The sequence below is a fragment of the Crinia signifera genome, chromosome 1 (assembly GCF_055691185.1).
Source record: "Crinia signifera chromosome 1, ASM5569118v1, whole genome shotgun sequence".
Classification (NCBI taxonomy): Eukaryota; Metazoa; Chordata; class Amphibia; order Anura; family Myobatrachidae; genus Crinia; species Crinia signifera.
The window spans coordinates 6,871,503-6,896,114 of NC_139217.1; the positions used below are offsets into that span (position 1 = coordinate 6,871,503).

Sequence of the window (24,612 nt, forward strand, 5' to 3'; positions counted from 1 at the left end):
CATGGCTATGATAAAATCCTTTTGGATAAAGTTGAAACACAGGTGTTAGACATTCCTGAACAGCAGCTGCATTCTGCAAGACCTGCCAGAAACAAAGTGAACCATCATGTTTGGGTCAATAAATGCAATCATTTTACCCCTAAAGCAGTCAATCTAGGTAGGGAATTATGGCCCATAATCACCACTGATAAAGAGTTGCAAGTGTTAAAACAATCAAAACTGATGCCTTGCTATCAACGAGGGTCCAACATCAAGGACCTCGTTGTTAGAAATGACATCAGAAAACTCACTAAACTTGAGGGTACATCTTTTCTTGGCAAACCCCGTCTAGGATGTATTAAATGTCCCAATTGTACTACGTGCAGCTTTCTACAAACTCAAAGTACTTTCCATCATCCATTCTCTGGCAAGGTGTTCTTCATTCATCATTTTCTAACATGTTCCACCAAATTTGTTGTTTACACAATCACCTGTCCTTGCGCATGTACTTATGTTGGCAAGACAGATGTCACCTTTAAAGAAAGAATGGCGCAGCATCGCTGTGCCATTAGAGCTGCGTTGATCTCAGGGTACAGTGAGCAGCCGGTTGCTAGGCACTTCGCCGTTGCGAAGCACAGCCTGGCGTCCCTTAGATACCGGATCATCGACCACGTACCTCCCTTGGTACGTGGCGGTGATCGGTCCAATCTCTTGCTTAGATTACAATCCAGGTGGATCACTCGCCTTGATTCTCTGGCCCCGACAGGGCTGAATGAATCATTAGGCCTGCAATGTTATCTTTAATGTATTTGATTCTTGCTACAATATGTTCCTAATATTATTGCCTACTTTGCGCTACGGACCTGATTGGTCCAATATATTTGAAAGTTGGATGGTGTGTATATGTATCCTTCTTGATACCAATTTGGTGTCTAGCTCTGTATTATTTTTATGTATCAGCACACCGCATTCTAATGCGGGGTGGTGTTGATCTTTGTTTTTGTATGTGTCCATTTGCGTCTGTTTTTATTTGTATTTTTTATGTTTAGTATGGGTGTTAAACTTTGCAATCAATGTAATTAGATGTAGCTGCTATGATGACTTCACCCCCACCGGCTGCGTTCCGGAAATGGGAGGTGGTTGTCTGAATGCTATTTAATGTCCGATTGATTACCTGTTCATCATTGCTTGACAAAAAGTACAATAAAGTAGTTTAAACGTTGCAGTTCAACAAGGTTTCCAGTGGTCCTTTTTTGATACCTTTGACCAAGTCCGGAGTGACGCCGATATATATATATATATATATATATAGAAGACAGGGGCGGGCACTCCTCGCTTACAGGGTAACAGTGGCCGGGGTGCAGCGCATAAAGAAATTTGTAGACAGCGGGAGGCTGCGGCACTCTCACGGGCTTTGTTCAAAGAAGAAGCTCACACAGACAAGCAGGCGCCCGGCCGCTGGAGTGAAGACAAGAGCAGGCCGAGTAAAAGACAACGACCCCCTAGCCGAGGGGGGCAGTGCCGCAGACTCCAGAGGAAGGGGGCGCGGCAAGAGGACCTGACATTTAATATCTCAAAACGCTCTCTGTCCATTACAGAGGTCAGGGTGTTAAATAAGGGCTTATCTTTTGTGCCCACCACCCAGTTTGACCATCTAAATTGGAAGATAGAGACTGCGAGATTAGATAGAAGCCTCCGCCTACGTGAATTTTTTAGCAGAGAGGACATCATCTGCGTTCCCAAACAACCTTCGATTTATGACACATTTAAAAAGAAATCGACGTTCGATCCAGCCTCCAGTAATCAGGCCATCAGAAGCTTTACAAAAGTGTTAGAGTCTAAAGTTGGCATCACATACGAGATGAATAAGAAAAAATTGCCACTATGTACTCCTAACCTAACTAAAGCTGAACGCACAGCTCTACATGACCTCAGCACCTACGGCGATGTGATGATACTCCCTGCAGATAAAGGGGGAGGGGTCGTCATTTGGGATATTGAGAATTATAAAAATGAAGTCTACTCACAGATCAACAATGATCAACTATATGAAAGATTGAGTAGCAACCCCTCTATCACCTACAAAGTTGAATTTGACAATGTCCTGGCCACTGCCGTCCGTCAGGAACTTCTGCCAAGCACAGTGAGAGATTTCCTGACCACTGAGAATCCACGGGTCCCATTGCTGTATTGTCTGCCGAAGATCCATAAAAATCTAGGATCCCCACCGGGTCGGCTGATCATTTCGGCAAGGGAGTCCTTGTATAGCCCTATATCAAGTTTTCTTGACCACTTTCTCCAGCCGCTTATTCAACAACTTCCCACATATCTCCAAGACACCACTGCACTCCTCCAGAAATTGACCCAGCTGGGTAAGATTCCAGCAGCTACTTGGCTTATCACGCTCGATATCAGCAGCCTATACACGAGCATTCCCCATGAGGCGGGTATCAGTGCCATGAGAGACCTGCTGACAAATGATGTCAATTATATTGGCCCTGACATAGATCTGTTCATATCTCTGCTGACATTGACTCTTAAAAGAAACTTCTTCATATTCAATAAACAGTTTTTTCGCCAACGCACCGGGTGTGCCATGGGTTCTCCCGTGGCTCCATCCTTTGCCAATGTTTACATGTCCTCATTAAAGCAAACTCTGTTCTTTAAAGACTCCATCAAATCCAATATTGCCTTCTATACTAGATATATTGATGACATTCTGCTACTTTGGACCGGTTCTAAGGATGACTTCATTGACACCATGGAGAACATCAATACACTTGACTGTCCAATTAAATTTACATTTACCATGAGTCAAGATAGTGTCAATTATCTAGATGTCAAGATTTCAGTTGAAGAAGGCCGGCTCAACACGTCTGTCTACTCCAAAAAGACAGACAGAAACACCTTGCTACTGGCACAGAGTTTTCACCCACCTGCATTAAAACAAGGCCTGCCATTCTCCCAGCTTTTGCGGGTAAAGAGGATCACCAGCTCACCTGCTGCATTAGAACAGGACCTTACCAATATGCAAAATAAGTTTAAGGAACGTGGTTACTCTGCTGAGATTCTGACAAATGCAAGGAATAGAGTCGATGGAGTCTCAAGACATGATGCTCTTCAAAGGAGCAACAAAAGTAAAAAACTTAATCGCATTGGATGGGTGCGAGCCTTTAATCCAGCTGATCCTATTATCAAGTCCACTGCCAATTCACTTTGGCCTACAGTCCAACATGACAAGCATCTCAAGCAATTGAAAGATACCAGATTGATGTCTTGTTATACTCGTGGGAAGAACATACGAGATTGGGTTGTACGTACTGATATATCGAAGAGATTACCACCAGGCACCATGAGCAGACCTGGAGGATGCTATCGCTACACGGGGTGCACCACCTGCAGCTCCATGATCCAAGCAAAAATATTCAATCACCCCCATTCAGGTTTTGAATATAAAATCCGCTATCCTCTGACATGTACCAGCAGTCACGTGGTTTACATTATTAAGTGCCCTTGTGACCTTTATTATGTAGGGAAAACCATCCGCGCTTTTAAAGAGAGAATTGCTCTGCATAGAACTGCCATACACGCTGCTCTTAACAACAAACCTAACGAGCAACCAGTAGCGAAACACTTCACAACCCAGAAACATAGCCTTGCAAGCCTCAGATATATTATTATAGACCAGGTTCCGGAAGATTTGAGAGGTGGTGATAGAGGAAGGAGACTTTTGCAATTGGAAACAAAGTGGATATTCCACTTGGATACCGTCAGACCCAAGGGTCTGAATGAACAACTGACTTACAATATGTTTCTTTAAGCCTATCCCTCTATTTACCAGTAATTTAATCTGTCTTCATAAAAAGCCTGCTTGTCCCCTCTGGTGCCCTCAGCGATGTTGTCATACTTTTGTATAGTCTGTTTATTTATGCACATGCACTTGATTGTCACTAATTTTGTTTTTGTGTCTCCCCGGCAGCCTTAATGTCCCCTCAGCGTCGGTTTTGCTAGGCAACCGTTACCTCCGAGTGGGAATCCGGATGTGAGACGTCCCTGAGTCCTGTCATGTGACTGACCACTCAGGAAGTCGAACGGAAGCAGAGCCAGCCGGTGGGAGGAGAGTCATGGAGGTGGTCCGGCGTGAACACATAAAGGTATGTTTTGTATTGTGTTTTAATGTCCCTGCCTTGAAAACGGAATTAAATCTGAAACGGCCACCTGCTTGTCTGTGTGAGCTTCTTCTTTGAACAAAGCCCGTGAGAGTGCCGCAGCCTCCCGCTGTCTATATATATATATATATATATATATATATATATATATATATATATATATATATATATATATATATTTATAATTATAATCCAGATGGATTTTCCGTCTGGACACCCTGCGCCCCAAGGAGTTAAATTATACATTGGGCTTAATTAATTTTATCTAAAAAATCAATTATTTACACCTGATCATGTAATTACACATTTTCTGGAAATAGATTATATATGCGGCCCCCGTAGCCGGTCTGGGTGGCCCTTCCACCTGCCCGGCGGCTTTGCCGGTAGTCAAGTACAGAGGAATTCTCACTTGAGGTCGGTATTTCTCGCGAGATTCCTCTTAATCAGCAGCAGCTGGAGACTGTCAGTCCTATTCAGCGGCAGCCGCCGGAGCGTGGGACGGCTGCAGCAGGACAATTTGTAAGAGAAATTTTTACATATGGCCCCCGAAGGATTTTCTCCCTATACAAATGGCCCTTGGCACAAAAAAGATTCCCCACCCCTGATTTAAATCAACAGCAGTTTTCTTAGCTAAGATCTGAATGTAGTTTTTTCATACGTTGTTTATGTCTTTTAAACTTATGTACAACACTGTAAATGTAATATGTTTATTTACAATAGTTCAGCACTAGCACTTTATATCTGCCTCTTTTAGACAGATTCTTATTATTGCGTAGCACAGTTACATGTATAATATATATATATATATATATATAAATGGATAACTCGCAGCTATATATATATATATATATATATATATATATATATATATCAGTGACATGCGGTGGTGGCTGTGAACGAAGAGGCACTGTCACAGCCACCACCGCACCCCCACCCCCCCCCTCCTGGCTGCCGCCGACACCCGCTGCCCCCTCCTCCAGCAGCAGCCAGCACCCCCCCCTGCCGCAAACCTACATCCCCGCCCGCTGTACCCCCCCCCCCAGGAACCAGGACTCGGGAGCCGGCAGTGGCACAGGTCACAGCATAGGGAGCAAACGCGGAACTGTCAGCTTACATGACAGGGGCTGCTGTGATTGGACAGCAGCTGGATCTGCTGTCCAATCACAGCAGCCCCTGTTAAATAGGCACTTCTAGAAGTGCCGCTTTTAGTGTTTTTTTTAATGGATTTTTCAGACCACTGCTTAGCCCTGCCCCAAGCCCCGCCCCCCCGCTTCGTCCCCTTGCACTTCTGTTTGGGAGGTACGCTTATCGCGCCTCCCAAACTAGGTTAAATCATTCAAACTAGTAAAATAATATAAAGAAAATACTTATGAGACAGAACATGTGTCATAGGTATATTCTTTGTATTATTTTAAAACAAATTGACAGGGGAAGCACTGCCTCCCCTGCCTCCCCTGACTGCACGTCCCTGATACATATGTATATATATATATATATATATATATATATATATACATATCTGTACAGAAAAGAGGAACAGAGGGGCGCTCCATAGTGCATAAATCAGTTTAATACTTAAAAAGGCACACAGTACAGAATACAAGCCATAGGAATTGCTCGTACCAAATATTTCATCGGCAGTGGGCTGGATACCACAAGATTTTATAAATGTTACCAGGCTGTAGCAGCACACCAATCCGGGGCACAGTCAGGATACACGCGGCCCACGCTGCTTTCCTTGGGAGATACACAGCGTGCCGGGTGGGTCCTTCTGGGAGCAGACGGAGGGAGGACAGCCTGGCGCAGACAGCGAGTGTCACCGTAGCCACGCCCCTACGCGTTTCGTCATAACACTTTGTCAGAGGGCGTGCAGGAATCTTGGACGTGTTCTTTTTTTGTAACTATACTGTACACCCTCTTTAGGTGAGCTCATTAGTTTGACTTCCAATATAATTTCTATGCTGGTAATTCTTAAACCTGTATTTATTCTATTGACCCCTCCCCCTCACTCCTCACTCAGATCTTCAACCTTCTTCTTGCTATCTCTACTTGGATAGCGCAAGTCTTAAGATTAAGCTTATCAACTTCCCACCCTTATGTATAACCTCACCTTCCACTTTTTCATTATCTATTGATTGTACAGTACAAGTATCTTCTCGAGCCCACAATTATTCTGCCTTATTCTTATTCTACATTTATACTGTACCTCATTAAACAAACATTCCGTTACTCCCGCAGACCCATTTTTCAACCTGGATGCTACTAAGACCCTTGATTACTCACTTGTCATCTTCAGATGCCTATCTTCACTCCAATATACAGTATATCCTCAATGCTGCTGCTCAACTCATCTTACTCTCTAAATGTATTATGTTCACCTCCCCTATCTTAAAAGCCCTCACTAGTTACAGTAGTAACGTAGTAATTAAGGCCCTTATTCTGATCGGTGCGTATTTTCCCGAATTCTTACGGAGCGTGCCGCACGCAACGCTAAGCGGACATCGTCCGTAGAAACGCCCATTAAGCCTCCGCATTCGGACGGACTCACTCTTTAAGAACAGGGCGTGTGTACGGACGACATACAAACCTTGAGTGTGCTGTGGACACATACAGATTCTGCACGGTCTTACAGCGTAAGCACGGTCTTACCGCGTCAGAACGGACGGGAAGCTGGCCGTACGCACCGATGCAGAGTATTTACGCTAAATACAACACTATTTATCTGAGCACACACAGCGATCACATGACCCACTTATGCAATTAGGCAACCTCATTAAAAAGGGATTGTTTTCTATTTAAATCAATTAAATCCTAATACATACTGAAACACATTACTACTACATTCATTACACACATTAACCCTTACAGCATGTGAACATAACATACATCTATATACAGTATGTACATTTTGCTAATTTAAAAGATTACACATATACTTTTCCATATAAAAAAAAACACAGACAACTTCGAACTGTAACAAACTATTTATTTAAGGTACAAATGTTTTCTGGGAAAATAAATTAAATAAATTAAATGGCTCCATCTAGCAGCTGGTCCAATTCCGCCATGACCTGGCGCATGTGTTCCCTGATTCTTAAGAGGGCCCCACGTAGACCCTCTTCTGCTTGGGCTGGCTCTTCTGTGGAAATATTAAAAAGGGTCAAATTACTAATGATAATCATGCATACATTTTACATAGTCATACCTAAATTTTAAACATGCAACGTGACAGGTGTCTGTGTATATATATTTTTATATATATGTATATAGACACATATATAACTATATATATGACACATACATTTATACATACATGCATACATCCTACATGGAAAGCCTGTTTTTTCCCCTCTACCCTTTACTCTGTAGAACACCTCACAGTCATAGTGCTCCTTCTGAATCCAAACCCACCCATGACTAAGCTCTGAGAAGCATGTCATGCGCTGCACCAATCCCAACTCATCAAAAAGCGCTCAGTGTCTGTTATATGATGGAGCGTGGCATGGGACTTAGTCAACTCTCAGGAATGCTCAGTACATTTGTGCAATCAAGCATGGCTTGCCTGCTGATTGTCTGCTCCATAAATCATTGTCATAATGCCAGTTAGGTGAAGCTGCAGCACTAACCCACTCCCATGCACAAAATCATTACTAAGACCAAATCAACACACAATTATGGTGCCAACCATACATGCAGACCGCAGGGGGGGTTTAGCTAGAGAAGGGCTTAGGGGCACTGACCACTTGTTACTCCATTCTAAGCCACGCCTGTCCATACTCCATTTATGTCAGACGTAATCTAGTTTAGAAAGATCAATCACCAGTAAACTCTACTCACCTATATGAGGCTACAGATTGTATGCTTTCAGCAGGGACATGTAACCCTTACATGAGCAAGTCATCCCTTTCTTCCAGGATACAGATTAACTACACAGGTTCAGTGGCTCTTACAATCGACCTGAAAGCCATCCGCACAACCTGTGTCATTAATATGTGTCCAGGATGAAAGGGATGGTTTGGCCACCCCATATAAGTGTGTCTGTTGGTACCCTGTTTGTTATATGAATTTATAGTTATAAAAAACACAATTGAATCACCAGTGCTACATAGCAAATAGTAGATGAGAAAATGAATAATTAATCCTTATGTATACATACCAATTTCGGCCGCCTGCACGACCTCACAGGCCTCCACCTCCTCCTCTTCTTCAGGGGCCTCCTCTGGTGGCACCTCCTCCTCTGCTGGCAGCACCTCCGCCTCCACAGCCCACACCTCCACTTCCTCCGCCATCCCTTCCTCCGAAACCACCTCCTCGGCCCTTGCTTCGGCAACCTCCTCCTGGGCCACCTCTGCCTCCTCCCGGGCCTGTCTTGCTCGATCCCGTGCTGTGTTTGAGAATAAAAAAAATGCCAATTAGGGGTCATTTGGACAGATGTATTAAGCCTTAAAAAACATTTAATCCAAAGGTTATAAGTTGAGATAACTGTACAGCCAATCAGCTCCTTAGTGTCTTTTACACAACACAGCCTGTAACATGGCAGTTATGATGTGACATTTGGGCCATTGTAAACATAACAATCTATAATCCTACACAATCACATATTTGATGACCATTACAGGGTGTCAAACAGGAAGTAGCACACATATAGTGTATGCCATGTTTAACTCATGATCAGGCTGGTTACCTTATTGGCTTAAATAATGTCATGTAAGCAATCATGTACACATGGCCATTTAATGTATAAACACTCACATCTCGCAATCCTGGCCCTGATTTGCTGGAGCAAATCCGGCTGCCGACGCCTCAGGTCTGACCACCGCCGCTCCAGCTGAGCGATGGTCCGCCGCACCTGTGTGCGGGCGTATATGCTCCGGCGGGCCACCGCATAGGCATTCCGCTTATGCCTATTTGTAATAAATGGGCCCGCCCACCCCAGCCTGGTCTCCATAACGGAGACCAGTGTCATCAGCTCCGCTGGCGAAAAAGGTGCTGCTCTGCCATAGGCCGCCATCTTAGCAATGTCACAATTCAAGCAATCATGTCCTGTCATTGGTTGATCAGAGTGATATTTGGTATTAACTTTATTGTTCATTTTGACAGTAACAGCGTGTATGCGCCACAACAGACGGCTAACCCATTGCATCGCAAACCCACACTTGCTGTACCTTTGCATAGTTGAGCAGACCATGCCATTACTTACTATCTCCTAAACAGACAGTGTAAAATAAGTTGGGAACCCATTATATATAATCTATTACATTCACCAAACATGGGTATAAGCAACAGGTGAAATAGTCTGCATCACTAGCCACTTACACCTAACTCAACAAGGTACTAAACAGCTTTTTTATAGTGAAAGCTATGCAGCAGAAACATAGCAAATAGTGCCAGACCTTTTCCCAATATTAGGCCATGGTGCCATGTGTACACTTACCTTCTACTGGCCCACACTAGAGATGTGGAATGAAAAGTAGCTAGCATCAAGGCTGAATTTGGAGACCTTTCACATGTGATTTGGATGCTAGCACTGATTACTATTGCCTAAGTGGTGGACTGGATTTACATATGGAATGGGTATTGTCATTTGTACTACATACCAAACACGTGGTCAGTACAGATGTACATTCACATATACATTTCATGTCTGACCTTTATGTGGTCATTGGAGTACAAATCTGCAATTACCTACTAAATCAGACTTACTAAGTTTGCCAGGTTTTTTTTTTTTTTTCGCAGCTAGGGGCGTGGCCTATGTGCCACACGGTCGACGCTGCCGTACGGAACGCGGCTGTACGGAACGCAGGGTGTCGCTGATGTACGCCAATTACAGAAATAGGATATAAAGGTGTGTTAGACAAATGCAATGTTGTTGCAAACATGGCTGGCTCAGATTCACAGGAAGACCAGGTGTTGCAGGACCTGTTTTCCAACATGGACTCCAGCACCACCTATGTCCCCATCAACCCAGACCAGCCATTGGGAGAACAGCAGCCAGATGGGCCATCTACATCAGGCCAATCGGCAGCTGGCCCATCTTCAGCCTCAGCAGAATCATTGGGAACACAGCAGGTGGCTTCCCAACAGAGTAGCCTGCCCAGCACTTCGAGTACAGCGACAGGTGGCCGTGGCCGTGGCAGTGGCGGTGCCAGTGGCCGTGGCCGTGCCAGTGGCCGTGGCCGTGGCCAAAATAGGGCAACAGAGGAACCAACCACCAGAAACATGGCATTCGAAGCGCAGGAGCTTGCCATCCTGGTGCCCCGCGCACGGGATTGGATCGAGTGTCCACAGGACCGGTTGACACACACAAGGAGATGGAAGATCTGGGAGGACATAACGGCGGAGATTAATGCGGTGGCTCCACAAGTTTGTGAGACGGAGCACGTTAAGATGAGGCAAGTTCATGTGTGTTACATTTGAGCAGTACAAGACCAGTAATGTTTACATTAGATGTGAGATGGAGTTGGTCAATGGCTGGTCACGTTGCTTGGAGGCACAGACATGTTTGCCATGTAATTTAATTGATAGTTATTGTAGGGTGAGTGTGAGTGTATCTTCTAAGGGTTGGTTTTCAAATTTAATATAATGTAAGTTTGGTGTCATGAGGCACATGTTGTATTATGTTGCAGATTGCAATGGGTGCTACAGCAAACATGAGGAGTGACATGTATTAATATGTAAACTTTGATTGCAGGTGGCACGACTTCAAAACAAACCTCAAGAAGATATTGACCCAGCGGTGGGAACACAGCCACACCTCTGGGGCTGGCCCCATGCCAACAAAGCTGAAGCTCACCCCCCTGGAAGAGATGGCAGAGTGCTGCATTGCAGTCGAGGAGGTCCGGGGGGTGAGCACCATGGACAGCGAGTCCAAAACGGAAGTCATGGCTTCTTTGCTTGAAGGTAATTATTTGCCATGCCATAAGTAGCTGGTTCTAATTTTGCATGGAATGTGTTGTAATTGTAATTTTCTCTTTCACCAGCATCCCCACCGCTTGGTCAAGAATCTCTTGAGGAGGTTGAGGAGTCTGTGCCACCTGCCCCCAGTACCAGGCCCGTGCAGCAGCAGCAGCCACTGACCGCGGCTGAATGTAGCAGCTGGGGGCAGGTGCTTGGCCATATTCAGCAGCAGGGAGAGTCGGCATCAGAGCGGGTGCGTAGGACCGAGGAGGTCTTGCAGGGTTTGGTCAGCAGCCACCAGAGTATCGCTGGGAGCCTGCAGGCTATGGCTGCCACCCAGCAATCAATTGCTGCTAGCCTGCAGGTGCTGGCTGATCAAGCCCTGCGGCAAAATGACCTCCTCCTCCACCATAATGAGCTTATGGTGGAGCTAGTTGCCAGCAATAGGGTCCTATTGACATCCGTTTCTGGTGCATTCCCACCATCAGCACTGCCTGCTGCCAGAGGGGGAAGACCATCCACCCCCTCACCAGCATCTGCTCCACCTGGGCCACCATCTGACCGTGGCCGTGGCCGAAGAGCTGCTGCACGTGGCAAGGAGCCTGGCAGGGGCAAATGTGCCCGCAAATGAACTTGTGTCCGCATTAATCTCCACCCTTATGTCTTCCCAAATCTTTCATTGAGCTGTGTGTGTCAGCTTCCTGTGTCCAATTCCGTGCAGAGGGTACCCACATTTGCCCTCGTTTCGAATGTCATGTTTGGTTCCCCTGTTGCCCTCTTTCGGCTACCATTACTGTCTGTTGTACTTGAAGTGTTGGTGCTATACTTTGGTTGTGAAGCCACCTGATGTGTTCCTAATGATTCTGCTGTGGCTATGTATGTCTACAATACATGTATTTATTATATATTATTTACTTTTATTCCTGCAATGGTACCTTTAAATTTGTGTTGGTTTCTAATTTATTTTAGAAGTTCATTTAATAAATGTTTTTTTGTTTCCCCCAAATGTGTGGTTTAATTGATGCATGTAGAAGTGACATGTGTATTTGTATTATTAATATTAAGTTGTGTCCATTATTTGCAGTGTAAAAGTGTGTGAAAAGTGCAGCATATATGTGTGTGCTTAGTAATGTTCCATTTAAGCTGCAATGCTTCCAATTGAAGCAGTGACAAGCGTGTAATTAATGAGTAATGAGTAAAGGAGTGGATTGTACTGTGTTTAGCTGACATTGGTTGAGGTGCGGCCATCCTGATTAGGCGTTCCGATTGACTAGCGCATGACCGAGTGGTGTCCGCAAAGCAATACTTGCTTATGGACACCGCATATTTCTTGCCTTTTTGTTCGCGAGCATTCGGTGTGCTGTCCGAATGCACGCCTACCAAAATAAGTGCACTCCCCCGTGTCCGCCCATGTTTCCGCCCAGTTTAGCCCACTTTGAAAGTACACCCCTGTGTATTTCCGAATGACGCCCATAATACGCCCATATTTCACGAGTGATTGCGGTGCACATTTCTGTACGGTATTAGTGAGAACAAGTACGTAGACCATGCGTGGCACATGCACATAGCGTTCCCCACGCATGCGCAGACAGTTAAAAAAACGCCATCCGAAAGTATACGGAAATGTACGCACCAGAATAAGGCCCTAAGGCTGAAAAAAGATGTTAGTCCATCAAGTTCAACCTATCTGACTTGTAACTACTGACTTGAGTTAGGATAAGTGTCTAAAGAAAGACGTAGGGAGAACAATAGGGTTTTTGGGGCACACTTTAAGTAATAGATAAGTAAGTGAAAAGAATGTGAGGAAATGGGTGAAGTAAAATCTAACCTTTATTTCTTCATATTTAAAATACATACATGCACACGTCAATTTTAATGCAACGGACAAAATTTTATGCAAAAAAATGCAAGTAAGATAACGCATAAAATATTAGGCGTAGTAATTAATCAATTAGAATAAATATACAACACCAATGTTCTAAAATGGTTGTTACACAACGTCCATCTGGTAGGCGAAAATGATTGCAGGGAATTTACCAGTCGCAAATTATTTATAAGCAAGAAAAAGCAATGACATGAGTATCAAATGTACCAATAAAGATGATTTGTTTAATTGAATCTTGCTATGGACCCTCAATTGATATCATACAATATATTATCCCATATAAGTTACAGATTAGGTTATTTTCATAGTATAACAGAGTTTATAGGTGAGAGAGGGGAATGCTTTTCGTATGCATCCGCTACTTCTGCTGTCTGGATGTAAATACAGCACTGGATATTCCCTGGTGGTCTCCCAAGAGGTATTGATCCAGCCAGTCACTGCTTAGCTGCTGAGTTCGGATGGGATCAGGCGGCACAGCGAGGCCTAAAACAAAGACCATAAAACCTAGCAAGAAAATCATTAGGGGCAAAAGGGGTGGGAATAATGCAAATAAGAACAAAAAGAAAAAAACTGAGATCTAGATTAAAATTAGAAGAACTCAAAAATTTAACAGGAAATGAGGACGCAAGTAAGGATCCTGAGGATATTACAAATAAGACTAAAATATATAATCTCAGTGATCATATTTTTACAGAACAGGAGACCAGCGCCTTAGAACGTAGTCTGAAATTTGCACCCTCTAGCAGACTTAGAGACTTTGAAGTCTATATAGACCTACAAAAATGTATTAGACGCCTGACCCTCAAAAGGTTTTTTAAAGAAAAAGAGACCCCTGGAGATAAAGATGACGCTTGTGACCTGATAGGACCAGTTAGTGTCTTTAAACGTAAATCAACCTTCTATCCTAAACATAAGAGAGGTTGTTATGTAGAGATGTTTGAGAAGTTGGTTAAGGACGACTTAGAGAACATCACCCTTAAACCTATTAAAAATAACAATCTAAACAAAGAAGAGAGACAGGCTATGAAAGATTTGAGGGAAAATGAAAATATAGTGATTAAGCCGTCAGACAAGGGCGGCAGCATAGTCGTCCTTAATAAGGACGACTATAATGCCGAAATAATGCGACAATTGGCAGACAGCTCAACTTATAAGAAAATGAGGGGTAACCCTACCAGTGGTATCCTTAAAAAACTTGATGTTCTTCTCGAACTTTTCCTGTCAAAAGGTGTATAACGGGGGAGGTTAGGGAGTACATACGGACCAAGTATCCATCTATACCGGTTATATATGTGCTCCCTAAAATCCACAAGAATCAGGAGAAACCACCGGGCCGACCCATAGTGGCCGGCACCGGGTCAGTATTATCTAACCTTTCCCATTACCTGGATTCTATTCTGCAGCCAGTAGTACACAAAACTTTATCCTATCTAAAGGACACTATATCAGTTATTAAATTATTAATGGGTATAACATGGAAACCCACATACAGGTTGGTCACAGCAGATGTGACCTCTCTGTATACTATTATACAGCATGAAGCAGGTATACGGGCAACCAAATACCATATGGAGAAAGAGGAGATGTCAGAAGATTTAATTAAATTTGTTCTGGAAGGTCTTGAGATGATACTCAAGAACAATTACTTTTGGTTCAGTGATACTTTCTATGTGCAAATCAGGGGCACCGCCATGGGCACCAGGGTGGCCCCGAGCTATGCCAATCTCTTCATGGCATGGTGGGAAACCAACCATGTATGGAGTGGGCATGGCTTCGGGGCAAACCTGGTGACATGGCGGCGTTATATCGATGATGTGGTATTTATCTGGGACGTGATGAAGAGTCTCTTAAACTTTTCTGTGATCATCTTAACACAAATGAACTGGGTATAATACTCACCTTTGACATCAGCCAGGTCTCAGTTAACTTTCTGGATCTTACTGTATACATTGAAGATAATACCATCAAAACCAGTAATTATATCAAAAAAACTGACTGCAATTCATATATTGAATCCACCAGTAATCACCACCATAACTGGCTCAAAAGTATTCCCAGTAGCCAGTTTCAGCGCATTAGGCGCAATTGCTCGGAGATAAAAACATATACGAGGAACAAGCGGATATCCTAGAGAAAAAACTACACACAAAGGGATATGATAAAATGGTGGTCGAGAAAGCCAGAACACAAAGTAAAAACAGAGACAGAATGACCATGATATACAATGGGGGAATACCGACTACGGAGCCTAAACATAATATTCCCTTTGTAACACAATATAGCAACGACCACAAACAAATTGAGGCCATTATTAAGAGGCATTGGGGATTGTTAATTAAAGACCCACTCTTAAAAGAGCAGATAGAGGCCAAACCTAGGTTTATATTTAGGAAAGCCAATAATATTAAGGATGCGGTGGTACGGAGCGCAATTGATGACCCGAAAACCAAAGGGAACATTAAATCGAAGGGCTTCTACAGATGCAGCTCCTGCAATTTGTGTAAATTATGTAAAAGTGAAACTACGAAAATAACACACTATAAATCTAATCAAACTGGCAAGAAATACGAAATTAGGGATTTTATAACTTGCAGCTCTAAATACTGTATTTACTTGCTGTAATTTACGTGTGGTAGCCAATATGTAGGAAAGACCACCCGCATGCTCAAGGTAAGACTTGCGGAGCATGCTAGGAACATTAAGTTGGGTCTAGAAACACATAATGTATCAATGCACTTTAAAAACATGCACAGCCAGGACCCTAAACACTTGGTGTCCTTTTGTGGTATAAAGACCGTCCCCACACAATGGAGGAATGGGGATCGGGACACCTCTTTGGCCAGGACTGAGATGAGGACGATACATGCATTGAGGACCTTGGTTCCACGAGGGCTCAATGCAGACTTCGAACTCAAATGGTTCCTGTAGAGTGTCTTAAACCCTGCTATTTGTTCTTAAAATCCCCTAGTTCCCAAAATATCTCCAGGAAACTTATAATTGTCTTAATAGATTGTTTTAAGAATTTGTATATCTTATATATGCATTGGTCTTCTGTTATCTATATATGAATTGTATATTTATATCTTTATATTTTTAGATACTTATCCTGTATTTTAGCATCATATTTAACATATATAAAATGGTCTTCAGTCTTCAATTTTTATTAATATATGTGTATTTTTATCGATTGAGTATTTTTATCGATTGAGTGTTTTAATATACATGTGGTTGGCGCATATTCTTTGTGATTAATGTGTATCTTTCTCTCTATGTTTTATGTCAAAACGAGCGTTTTAGAGATGGGATATGCGTTCCAAAACACACTTCGGTGTGCGTATCAAATACCGGACTCAATACAATGCAGCTTCTTGCCTGTCACCAAAGGAGGAAGTATGCGCTCCAGCTATATGCGCTCCGGCGCTATGCGGGTCAAAGACCGGAAGCGACTTCTAAACCACGCTGTGAGAATCAGAGCGTCAACACTCTGGGACCGGAAGTCGGAGGTCCTTGATACGAGCGACCTGTACGTTTATAAACTACCTGGTTTGCGTGTCACTGAGAGAAAGTGACGTTAACGGACATGAACGATCTCACTGAATGGACATTGGGGAGCGGGAATTTGTAAATAAGAAACCACTACTATCAGGAATAGAATAGGTCATAGAATATGTGCAATAACTTATAAAATGTTCATTCTTTCTGTATTATGTAACCAGTGGACGTTATGTATTGGGACAGGGACTTGTGCAATGTATTTGATAAATAGGAATATGCGATGGATATGTTGTGTTTTCCGGGTTTTATATGTAACCATGATGAGGGGAGGGCTAACCCCTCCTCTTGAACAAACCCCTTTGGGTATATATATCCCTAAGGGACATGTGTTTAGTACACCCTGAGGAAGGACGGTGACGTCAGAAACGCGTTGGTGTACAGGGACGCTGGACACAGGAGAGGCCGATATCCACCCTACCATCAGGGCATCACAGATTGTTCCAACTCATTCCGGGTGAGGAGGAATAATATAGTGTTATTGGTCTATACCTGTGAAAAGCTCCCATTTTTTACTACATTTTATTGTATGTCTTTTATCTACTTGGAAATTAAAACGTGCTTTGGAGAAAATCCGATTATCGTGTATACTTTGGTCTAAAGAAAGGAGTGAGCGACTAAAGAACACGCTACGTGAACATAGGGACCTATATACAGGTCAGTTTGGTTCCTTATGCCATTGATGTGCATTGCTGGTTGACTCTGGAGTCTTTTGAAGAACATACTTTGTCCAAAGATACCTTTATGTGAATATAGGGACCATTTCCCAGGTCAGTTTTTGGAATCAATTGTGACGTGTGGATTGGTGACTAAAGGAATTTTGTACAAAGAAAGCGCTATGTGTACATAGGGACCCACACTCAGGTCAGTGTGGTCCAAATAGTGAAACCCATTGGGATTCCAGTAGGACTTGTGGAGACTAAGGAGGAAATCTACTCACAAGTCATTATTTATAATCAGCGCCGGTTATTGTTCTTTTGTATTTGTGACTACGTATGTTAAGGAGTGGTGCTCCTTGAACAAATAACCAGGCAGCGATTATAGGGAGCGCTGTGAGGCCGAAAAAGACCCGTTGTTCGATACCCTTAACGAGCAGCCATCAGTGCTCAGTGTTGGCGCTACGTTCTAGCGCTGTTCGTACATCTACTTTTCTTACAGGTTAGTTTAATATTGTCTTTTTGAGTTTGTTTCTGTACATACAGGGAATTCCTCCTGTACGTTGGCAGCAACCGTCCTGCGCCTCATACACATTATATAGGCATAAATCTTATACCTCTTGAGATTTATTTATCCATTCACAGGCGCTCTAAATTGTTGCCATTTATTGCCATTTATTGCTATCATCTAAACTGGCCTCACTTAATCTCATTAATACAACTCTCTCTACTTATACTGAATCCTATTGTCTGTTTTATACAAGTGGTGGTTTCTTTGGTCTAATTTTGAGAAACAATGTTCTGATTTAATATTGTGACAAATGTACATATTTTCGTTGCATCTGTTTCTATTTATTTAAAACCTGTGATACACCTGGTCTTGTATGATGCCGCTATTGATTCTGTAATCATTGCGCACATACACCAATCTATCAATCATAAAGACCCCACTCACCCCTGCATGTACTACGGTGCACAGTATCCTCCATTACTAGTACGTTAGTTACAAACCAGAATATCTGAGCAGTGGGCACACACACATATATATATTCAGTTTATCTGTGCACTATTCTCTCTTCTCCTGCCCATTCCATCCTGATCACCATCTATCATCTGGACTCGTTTACTCTCTCATTTACCTGGGTGACACCAGGTGAAAAGCAGAAGTGACATCTGGCTCCTAGTAACATTTTGAGGCTCTCTCATCTGACGATATATACTGCCATACATCGCTGTGCCGCCTGATCCCATCCGAACTCAGCAGCTAAGCAGTGACTGGCTGGATCAGTACCTCCTGGGAGACCACCAGGGAATATCCAGTGCTGTATTTACATCCAGACAGCAGAAGTAGCGGATGCATACGAAGAGCATTCCCCTCTCTCCCCTATAAACTCTGTTATACTATGAAAATAACCTAACCTGTAACTTATATGGGATAATATATTGTATGATATCAATAGAGGGTCCATAGCAAGATTCAATTAAACAAATCATCTTTATTGGTACATTTGATACTCATGTCATTGCTTTTTCTTGCTTATAAATAATTTGCGACTGGTAAATTCCCTGCAATCATTTTCGCCTACCAGATGGACGTTGTGTAACAACCATTTTAGAACATTGGTGTTGTATATTTATTCTAATTGATTAATTACTACGCCTAATATTTTATGCGTTATCTCACTTGCATTTTTTTTTTGCATAAAATTCTGTCCGTTGCATTAAAATTGACGTGGGCATGTATGTATTTTAAATATGAAGAAATAAAGGTTAGATTTTACTTCACCCATTTCCTCACATTCTTTTCACTTACTTATTTATATACTAAGTGTGCCCCAAAAACCCTTTTGTTCTCCCTACGTCTTTCTTTAGACACTTATCCTAACTCAGTCACTTTGCTGAACCTTTTTTGGGAGAACTGCCAACCTAGTACACTGTACGATCTTTCGAATAATAGGTCTAATGTTGGTTCTCTGTAATTCTTCATCTATACCTCTCTTTGAATAAAATTTGCCTGTGACACTTCTCTCAGTTATCATCAATAACTACTGACTTGAGTAAGTCATTTCTGTAACCACACCCACCATCAATGAGTTCCAGAATTTTACTGCTCTAATGGTGAAGAATCCTCGGTACTTGTGTATTATCACAGCACCCAATTAGCATACGTACACTAGCGTAGTGAAATCACAACACATCGCATCGCATGGCCCGTATTTGTGCCATGCGATGCGATGCAATCTCCCTAATTAATATGGTACTTGTATAATATCACAGCGGCGTTAGGCAGTTATCGTAGCTGTGCTTTCAAAATCGATGTAGGCAACGTAAATAGAGTAGTCAGTCAGAAGTAAGGTAGTGTTCCCGCTCCCTATCAGAGTCTGTCAGAGGTTACTAAGTGACAGTAATGGCTGCATCAGTGAGAGGTGAAGGAGAAGTGACAGTAATGGCTGCAAAACCTGTCACAATGTTCACCTTGCCACAGACAGAGGAGGAGGCCGTTGTTTTCTTCCAGCAGCACAATATGCTGCCAGTAAGATGAATTTGTGTTAACGTGCACCCAATGCGCTTAACTATCAATGAGTGCATGTGGCACTGCCATATAGAATTGTGTGGGAAGAAAGTGAGCATCAGAGCGGCACATTGGTTCCCGAGGTGCCATTTATCATTTATAACACTGCTACCCTTTATTTATCCCTGGGCAGAGGAGCTGACAACTATCAGTTACTGTGAGCGACAACTTCAGTTGTCAAATAAAATGGTCCTGACACACTTGAGGGTGTATTAACACCTTGGATCCCAAAACGGGTCTTAGACATCCTCTCCCACATGAAGGAGGGCCCGAAGGTGTGACCAGGACAACAAGGTGAATGAAATAAAAAGTCCTTACTGGAGTAATACAGAGGCAGTGGTGCTTTAACGAACTGAAGAAAGCCTGAGGCCTATAACAAAAGTAGTAATGAGTGCAGCTGTAGTGAGCTGAGGCCTTAGGCAAGATTGCAGGTTTTGCTGCACAGCTGCAGCATCAATTAATCACTGGAGAGACTGTGGAGAATCTGTGCTGTGATCTTAACACAAACAATTCTGAGGATATCCAGACTTGGAGCACAGTGACAATCTGGAGAGACACTTTAAAGGTAAAAATAGTGTTTGTTTTACCTGCATCGTGACAGTACCCCTCCTTTAAGGAGTGGCCCAAGGACACTTTTATAACAAATTGAGAGTCCTGAAAACACAAAAAACAACAAAGAACAAACCAGAAGAACTCAAACCGTTTTAGAGGTCCTCCCAATCTTCATCCTCAGAGGCGAAACTTTTGCTATTGGATAGCGTGGACCATTCAGCATCACTGAAAACTGGACTATTCTCTTGGGAGAAGACGTGACTAGGGAGGATAGAACCTTCCATAACATAACTTGAATCATCTGTCAGGCGCCGGAGGTGCGCCATGGCAGGGAAGGGGTGCACGGCCGCCCGGCCGCCCAACAGCGTAGCGTCTGGTTGCTCAGCAACCAGAGACGCTAGCTATCCCCAAGCCGGGACACAACCTCCGGCGGAAGCCGTCGGGGTTGCCCGGCAACAGAGGACGCCAGAGACAGACGGCGGAAGTGTCTCCCCCCGCTCTGGCATTGCTGGGCAGCGTGCAGGATGCTGTCCAGCGTGCGCTATCCAAGCTTTGGGCAATTAGGGGAGTCAGCTGTTTGGCCACACTCCCTTTTTAAGGGAGTCAGTCCAGCCAGACCCCGCCGGTGATAGCTTCAGTTCAGCTGTCACCTGCCTGATCCCATCTGCACCAGTTTCTTTGCCTGTCTGTGCTGCTGCTGCGTGGAGACCACCTGGGCTACCAGCCTGTTCCTGGAGCTGTAAGTTCCCCTTGTTGGGGACCTGGTTCTTTGCCTCCTTGCAAGTTGCTCTCCTGGGAATTTCCTTATCTTTATTTACCCTCCATTCTGGTATTTAGAGGGTTGTTTCAGCAGTTGCTGGGTTCTCGGTTTCCCCTATCTAGGTTTGCCAGTAGGGGTTTTTCTTCTGTGTTCTATGTTCGTACGTTACGTTTCGTCGTGTGTTTTTGGTGTGGTGTATTTTGATTGTGTATGCGACGCGGTCGCAGTGGGTGGCGACTAGGTCCTGGCGCTTATAGCCGCGTTAGTTAGTTACGGCAAGTTGCCTTTTTTCCTTAATTTCAGTGAGGGGCCTTTAGCTAGATTGTCCTTTTGACTGTACCCTGAGGGGGTCCCCGGTTCTTTGTACTTACATAACTCCTGGCTGCACCGGAGCTAGGGCGGGCTTAACTCGCCCTCCCAAACGTTGCGGCTACAGGCGAAGCCTAGCTCTTGCAGGAACCGGTCACCCTATTCCGGGGTTCAAAAGAGGTAGCGTAGGACTCTGCCGTGGCTGTCCTGAACAGCAGTCCCGGCTACGGGTGTATACCCGAAACCTAACATCATCGATAAACTCGCTCTCTGACTTAGAGTCCAAGTCCAAAGTGAGCATCAAACTAATACTTTTCGAACCAGGCTGTGAATCCATGAATTTAGGACTTAATTAAAGACTGGAAGAAAGATCACAGGAGACATATCCAACACTTAAATAATGGGGCTGTTGTTATTGGCCTGTTTCTGTGTTATCTTTGGATGTAATACATGAGGTGTAGGCCACTTTGATATCCTCTGACTGAGAATTTTGAAAAGCTCTAGAAACCCTTTGTTCTCTGGCAACTTATAGGTTTCTGATATACTGGTACAGAAAACGTTGATCTTGCTCGGAGAGTCCTGACCCGGAGAATGGATTTGTAGACAGAGGAGCATCCCTATATAGATCACGATGAGCTGGTTTAAGAGCGAATCTCCTTTTAACGACATTCAAATACACCGGAAGATCATCGATGATTGATTCCTTGGATTCTATGAGGGGATTAGCCCATTCTAAGGCTTTGCCTTTGAAAGACAGAAGTAAATATTTAACTGCCTTGGCAGGGATAATGTCCAATGAAGGATCAGAATCCATCCAGAGAGGATTTGATTAACAATTTGACGAAATTGTTCTACGTCTCCCTCAAAGTAGATAGGCTCTAGAGTAACAGCTCTTTGTTTAGATGACTAGATGTTGTTGGATGGCCCGGAAGAATGAGCAGAATTATTATGATCAGTCAAAACTTTGAATTGAGAGTCTTGTATAACGTTCATATTTATATTTCTAGCGTTTGTCTTGAGCTCAGCAACTTTACCAGACATATCTTGACCCAGATGAGAGGAAACGTCCAAGTCAAATTTAACCAGAAGAGAGTAACTCTTCCCTGGAAATGGAGGAAGTTCACAAGGACTTACGGCCAAGGTAGAGAAATCTGCACATAATTTTATTGGATCAGATAGAATGCTTGTAGCCTCTACTTGGGTTGAAGCACCTTAGTTACACACTGAACTTGATGAACCAGAGCATGTAGTGGAGACAGCGGAATGGCAGCTCCCACTTGGATTTCCAGATTGAAGACCTAACTTAGAAGATAACGAATCAGTATTAGTACATGCTGATATAAATTCTTGACCCAAACTATCAGAAGGACCAGGAATGTACTTGCAGTCATTTTAATCAGTTCAAACTGATGAAGTCACTGAGTTGACAGTGGGCACAGAATTGATTCTTGATAAACCTGGACTGGCTGGAACCAGCGAAGTCTGGACCGGACATACGGGTGATTCCGGATTAGGACCAAAGTCTGGAGGCTGAGAACCCTCACTTGGGGCTGGAGACTGCAGACCCCCACTTGGGGCTGGAGACTGCGGACCCCCACTTGGGGCTGGAGACTGCGGACCCCTACTTGGGGCAGAAGACTGGAGACCCCCACTTGGGGCTGAAGACTGGAGACCCCCACTTGGGGCTGAAGACTGGAGACCCCCACTTGGGGCTGACAACTGAGAACTCCCACTTGGGGCTGATGACTGAGAACCCCCACTTGGGGCTGACAACTGGAGACCCCCACTTGGGGCTGACTGGAGACCCCCACTTGGGGCTGATGACTGAGAACCCCCACTTGGGGCTGACGACTGGAGACCCCCACTTGGGGCTGACTGGAGACCCCCACTTGGGGCTGAAGACTGAGGACCCCTACTTGGGGTTGAAGGCTGAGAACCCCTACTTGGGGCTGAAGGCTGAGAACCCCTACTTGGTGTAAGGATTCTGGGAGTATCCCCGACACCCTAACTCCGTTGCTTCTAGCTGGGTTTGACGGATGTGTGCGGGGCTAGGCTTCACCTGGGCCCGTCTCGGCTGAAGGGCGAATTAGGTCCTCCCCACTCCGCTACAGGCAGGTCTTAGGAAAGTACAACACATCCACCAAGGCCAGGAGAGAGCAAGGGGAAGCCTAACTAGACCCTAGAACCGGGGAACTCCCAGAAACCCCCTGGAAGCAAGACTGCTCAGTAAGAGCCACGAAATGGCAACAATGCTTGTGAGATGTTATATAAAGAAATGGGCAACAATGCTTGTGAGATGTTATATAAAGAAATGGGCAACAATGCTTGTGAGATGTTATATAAAGAAATGGGCAACAATGCTTATGAGATGTAATATAAAGAAATGAGCAACAATGCTTATGAGATGGTATGAACGAAAGGGCAATATTGCTGACTGATAAGCCCAATACGAAATGATACCAAACAACGGGAGAAGAAGCACAGGGTAACCCCTGACTTATCTGGTGAGATGATGAGAAACCAGACAAGCCTCGGCAGACTTCTGCGACCGCTGAGTGACAGCTGGGCACAGCGACGGAACTCCAGATACAGCAGGACAAGACAGGCATGGCAAGGCAGGTAGTAACAGCAAGGGAACTTCCAACCAGGACCAGGACCAGGAACACGAACGTAAGCGATAGCTAACAGAACGCTATAACCGGCGTCAGTGAGAGAAAGACGCCGGCTTATATTTGAAATAGCCGCCCCCTGTGGTGACATCACTTCCTGTCCGCTCTGCACAGTCTTCCCCGTGCAGGAGCGACTAGAGCGGAAGTTTGGGATGTTGCCTAGCAACATCCCCTGCAACCTCCTGACGACGTGTGTTGGAAAATGGCCGCCGTTCTAGCAGCGCAGATGCTGCTGAGGGACCAGGACGGCGGCAACGCCAGGTGCGGCGCTTAACAGTACCCCCCCCTTGAGGAGGGGTCAAGGGACCCCCAACCCTGGGTTTATGGGGAAATTCTTCAAAAAATTTTCTCTTGAGAAAAGGAGCGTGGAGCTCGTTGTCCGGAATCCAGGATCTCTCCTCCGGGCCATATCCTTTCCAGTGCACAAGAAACTTGAGCTGATTACGAGACACCTTAGAATCAAGGATCCTTTCTATAACAAACTCCTTGCGACCTTGAACAAGGATGGGTGCGGGTCCTTTGCGCCTGGGCTGAGCAGCCTGCTTGAAAAGAGAACAATGAAATGTATTATGGATTCTCATGGCCCGAGGCAGTTGGAGCCTAAAAGCTACT

General features: G+C 44.2%; 1 pseudogene; it reads left to right on the forward strand.

The window, feature by feature from the left end:
• Positions 1–18,352: 18,352 nt before the first annotated feature.
• LOC146039281 (5S ribosomal RNA) lies at positions 18,353–18,469 on the forward strand (annotated as a pseudogene).
• The last annotated feature ends 6,143 nt before the right edge of the window (positions 18,470–24,612 follow it).